Source organism: Gavialis gangeticus, unplaced genomic scaffold (genome assembly GCF_001723915.1).
Source record: "Gavialis gangeticus isolate Ggan-Ray unplaced genomic scaffold, GavGan_comp1, whole genome shotgun sequence".
NCBI classification, from domain to species: Eukaryota; Metazoa; Chordata; order Crocodylia; family Gavialidae; genus Gavialis; species Gavialis gangeticus.
The window spans coordinates 3,801,724-3,806,850 of NW_017729032.1; the positions used below are offsets into that span (position 1 = coordinate 3,801,724).

Sequence of the window (5,127 nt, forward strand, 5' to 3'; positions counted from 1 at the left end):
TCCCCCATATTTTTTTTTTTTTAGAAAAGAGTCAGAATAAACCTGCGTATACAAGATGGGCCCAAGGGGTGGGAGTTGCTGCTCCGGTGGTTCTAAACCCAAAGTCTTGCAGAGTTTCAAGAGTTGGCAGCTCTGGACAAATGGACCTTTCAATTGCTTTAAAAGGGAAGGAGGAGTTGCTGCTGTGATCATGAGCCTTAGTAGGCATGAGGCAACTGTTGTATCTGCATGATCCTGTAGCAGTGTACCTTTGACCCTACATAAAGTACAGCTGAAGTTAGAGAGGTTTTGCTATACCTGAAGAACATGCATCATGCAGACAAGATCAAGATCATGAAGATCAAGATTATGATCAAGATGGTGAAGACAGAGCAGTTGCATCCATGTCCTTTGATGTTTGTACAATTGTTACTTCTTTCTGTGCCCAAAGTTTAGTGCCTCCGTTTGCCATCAACACTGCACCAGGGTGTATCCTTGGGAGCAGGTCCACCACAAGAGACCCCAATGCTTTTGAAGCAGCGAGCTGTTCCTGTGGGGTCTGCAGGATGAGTGGGCTCTGACGTTCTCACAGTACTGGCAAAAGTCTTTATTGGTGTGAGAATTTGGATGACACGCTTTATTCATGCTGCTGCCAGTTCATTATTTCTGCCAGTACCAGATGTCCTTAGTACATCTTCTTGTGTGTCCAATTTAATTTTTGACATATGCTCTCTCTTATAATGAGTGATTTGTTTTCTGTTGCCTAATAGAGCTTGTGTACAGGAAGTTTTACCTGAATCTTCTTTCTCTTAATTTCATTACTGCTGATCAGAATACCTCCTGTGACAATCCAAAGAGTTCCTCTCCATCCTCAAGCCCTCCAGATAGTTGCTGTCCCCCTGTTAATTACTGCTTTAGTCAAGGTAGAGGTACCTAGTTCATTCATAAGGTCAGCCCTTTACACTGTGATGCTTCTGCTGCCTTCTGAACTCTCTGCTATTCCTGTTTCTTTTTTTTCCTCCTGTTTTTTTTTTCCTCATAACACAGTGCCAAGATATGTCTTCTGTACTTCAGCTGAGCTTGCCCAAGGCTATGTAAACATGAGTTAACCTTTGCTTTGTGGTATGATGTCTTGCATCTTTGCATTTCTTGCTGTTTTGCATATAGATATAGATCTGTCTCTATAAACAGATCTATATATAGATCTATGTCTTTATATATCATTGCTCATTTTTATGGTCTTGTGTTTCTATTTATTGTTTATACTGTTCAATTATTGTCCTATGACTTGTCTTCAATATTTTCTTCATTTTCCCAGGTATAGGGTGAACTAGATTGCTTTTAATACAAGGCATAGCTGTATTACTTTGACATTTGTTGAGATTACCACCCAAAGCTAAGCAAGGTCAAGGCTTAGTTTAATATTTGGAAGGAAGACATCTGCAGGAAACGCGCCTTACAAGAATGAGATGTCCTTACTCTGACCCTATTCTTTCTACCAATGCTGATCCAGTTCTCCAGCCTGGTGTGGCCTTGCATTGTATTTTTGGAGGTCCTGTGCAGTGTGCAAAATAAGAAGATTACTGATGAGAAACTACCCAAACTCCACTTTGGACGACTTGGTTCTGTCTGCTTGAGGTTCTTCTGTCTTATCATTTGGAGACAGGATTTTTTACTTCCTGACACTCTTTAAATATTGTCATTGTGGTCTGTCACTGACTGTATTAAAAATGGCTTGTGGAAATGAAAACCTAATTGCTCTGCTGTCTTCCTGATGATAAGATGTAGGAGGGAACTGTAAAAGATACAAATGAGTGACTTGTACTTCTAATTCTTGGTGGGTTCCTCTGAAGACTTATAAAGGGATGCCAGGTAATATGAATGATCCTAGGCCTTTCTGAAATATGACATGTGGTTGCTACTTGTTGAGTAGTTTTGTATATATACACACAGGCAACAGGTTTCTGCTGTGTATATTCAAATTTTGAATTTCCTTGGGACCAGATCCAAAAAGGTATTAGGCACCTAAAATGAGACTTGGATGGAATTGTAGGTGCTTTAAGTCCAAGCGAGTGAGCCACAGGAGGCCCACCTGACACCTTAGGTAATGCTGAATTTCAGCTACTGTGTATGCCCAGAAATGCCACTGTCTTGACAGTGCTGCATGCATTGGTACCTATCTTCAGTCTAAGGCTGCTTGAGAGTCGCAAACTAGATGTCTCTATAGAAGCCCCTGCTGGTAGACATGTTTAGAGCATACCAGCTGCCGGTGTTGTTCAGCACCTATGGCCACTTTCATTCAAAAAAACAGGCTGAGCAGTAAATGGTGCCTGCTTTTGCAAAATGACTTAATTGTTAGAACGGTTGCCCTGACATGGGGAGACCTGAGATCTAGGTCTTCCGTAATCTAGGTGAGGAGATGTTAAGGGCATTCTCCAGCCCTCCTGTTCAAGAAGCCAGGCCATTGTGCAGAGAATGCAAGAGCCATGATCTCCATGTGGTTGATGAGAATGAGAGAGAGCCTGACATGGGGGAGAGGAGGGAGATCAGAGTAATCCTCTCTGTCCCCTAACACTGCTTATGCATTTCATATGATGGCTGTCTAATGCAGAATGCCTAAGGAGGCCCAGGAGTCCTCTATTCTCACAGGGGTATGCCCTCTTTGTGCAGGTTCCCTTTTGCTTACCGTATCTCTGATCTCATGATTCTTTCATTTGTTCCATTTTACATTCAGCAGCACAACTTCAGCAGGGCACAGCCTCTAGCTTGGTGGTTAGGGCACTTTCCCAGAAGGTGAGAGAGGAGGTGCGTGTTGATTTTTCTCTGGCTAAGCAGGGCCTCCTACGTCCTGGGTAATGACCCTTACGAGTACTGTAACATGCCAAGCGGAAGTACCAGCACGTCTGGAAAGAAAAGGGGAAACTATTTCTTTGTAATCAAAGGCTGCCCACATCTGGGAGGGGGTTTCATGCTGACCCTGTCTCATATTGGTATCTAGCAAGGGAAGGGAAGTGGGATTTTAGATCTTTCCCTCTCATTCCTGTTTCTTTTTGGTTGGGTAGGGTGTTGTGAACTGCAGTCCTGCCTACATAAATCTTCCTATTTAAGCATAGAAAACTTAGGCACCTCCCTCAGGTTTGTGGATTTGCCTCTGGAGCCAGACCTCTAAACTTTGAGATGCTGCATCCCACAGGGCCTGCATGCCCAAGTCCCTTCTGGGCTCGAACTTGGAGATGTTGTGATGGTGGTAGGTGCTAACAGTTACTCCTCTGTTAGATGTAAAGGACTAATTTTGTATTCTTTCTGAGGAGTCTTTCAAACCCTTTTCAAGCTCTGTGCCTTCTGTATCAGGGATATTTGTTGTAGCTGTGTTGGTCTAAAGGCATAGGCAGACAAAGCTCTTGGAGTAGAGGTGGTATCTTTTATTAGACCAACTAGATAGTTGCAAAAATGTTACTTTATTTGCAAGCTTTCGGGCTCAAACGCCCTTCATCAGGCAAAGGAGAATTCAAAGATTGTAAAATTTCTCCCAGATAGAAACAAAACTTCATATTGCATAGGAGAACTAAAAGATGCCTTCTGCATTTGATTTAAGCTCCTCCATGGTACCCTTTGCACCTAAGCGTAAGTGCGTTTCCATGTTTCTTTTTTTGTCTATTCATTTTGTCTCTTCCACGGTTGGAGCCATATAACTCACAACCCTTTGCTGCTTTTTTCCTTCCCTCATGCTCCATTCCAAATGTTCATCCTTCTCTTTCCGTGTGCTGAGAATGCCCTCCCTGCATCAGGGCATTGCATGAGACCTGTTCAGAGCACACCAGCCACCAGCTCGCGTGTTGTGTCAAGCACGCACAGCTTTAAGAGGGAAGATACCTGATACTGAACTCACTACTGCAGTTAGACACCAGACAAATACCTACTGTTTCAGATACTCCTGAATCCGTAACTTTCTTCCCATTTTCTTCATCAGTATCTTGGGTATCTGAATAGTTGTTGGTTAGTGTCTGTTAGAGCTATCTGAATGAATTGCCAGAACTCAAAGGCATGATACAAAAATGAGTACCTAGCACTGTATTTTTGGAAGTAGCTAGATTTTGAAGTCACTAGTGCTAAAAAAAGATAGGGCCTTCACGTGTTATGATGTCTTCTGGCAACCTTTACAACTACTATTTTCTTCTCTTGCTGTTGTGTGTTTATTCCCCACTGCAGGGAATACATTGAAACTGGCTATGCAAAAGGATTTAAAATGTTCTAAGTCTTTAATTTTAGACCAGTCATCTTAAAAATTACTTCGAAAAATAATTAATGCAAAGTTGATGTATCCTTTTCAAAGCATGTTTAAAAATATAATGCCACCTTCCCTGTTGTTTGAATTGGTGTCATAATAGAATATAGATTTGTATTGAAAAAACGCATGGCATGTTTGTTAGTGCTGCTTGCAAATTAGCTTTTCTGTACAACAAAAATAAATGAACAGGAAAAGTTTCCTTTTTACACCCTCAGACGCTATAATTAACTTGCTATTTTCACCCATTTTTCACACCTCTTAGAAACTACAGCAGAGTCAAAATTTTGCGCTTGTCCTCGAGATAGAGAACATTTTAACATCTGAAAGGATTTTCACAGTCCATAAATCTAACATTTGTCCTTGATACAAACATGGGAATAAAGGATCCCTTAACACCGAACAAATTAGACAGATCGTTTTGCCAGAGGATTAAGGTGGCATTCTACAGTTTCCTTTTCTTTTCATGTTTACTGAATTTGGTATATATTTGCAGCTGTTTATAATGTATTCAGCATATTTGATTTTATGCTTAGTTTCTTCTGTTGGCTGCATCTTGTAGAAAATTGACTCCATTTTCTAGGCTTGTTGATTTTATTCTATGAGATCCTTTTTCATGTCAATTGTAGAAGTAAGTTTCCAATTTGCAAGTGAGCCAATTTTTTTTTTCTTCTTCTTTCCTCCCCAGGAAATAAGTATACATATTAGCCAAGTTCTGCAAAGTTATGGGTGCCCTATTACTCTACAAAAGCAGTCAGGACTTGTGGTAGAGGTGATATCTTTTATTAGACCAGCTATATGTTTGCAAAAGCACTCCAGATTTATTAAAAACAAACAAGTGATTTTTTTTTTTTTTTTTTTTT

General features: G+C 40.8%; 1 protein-coding gene across 1 annotated transcript in view; it reads left to right on the forward strand.

Annotated features, from left to right (window-relative positions):
* ACER3 (alkaline ceramidase 3) overlaps window positions 1–5,127 on the forward strand; it is an 82,186-nt gene that overhangs the window by 17,140 nt on the left and 59,919 nt on the right. The gene's annotated exons all lie outside the window — the stretch shown is intronic.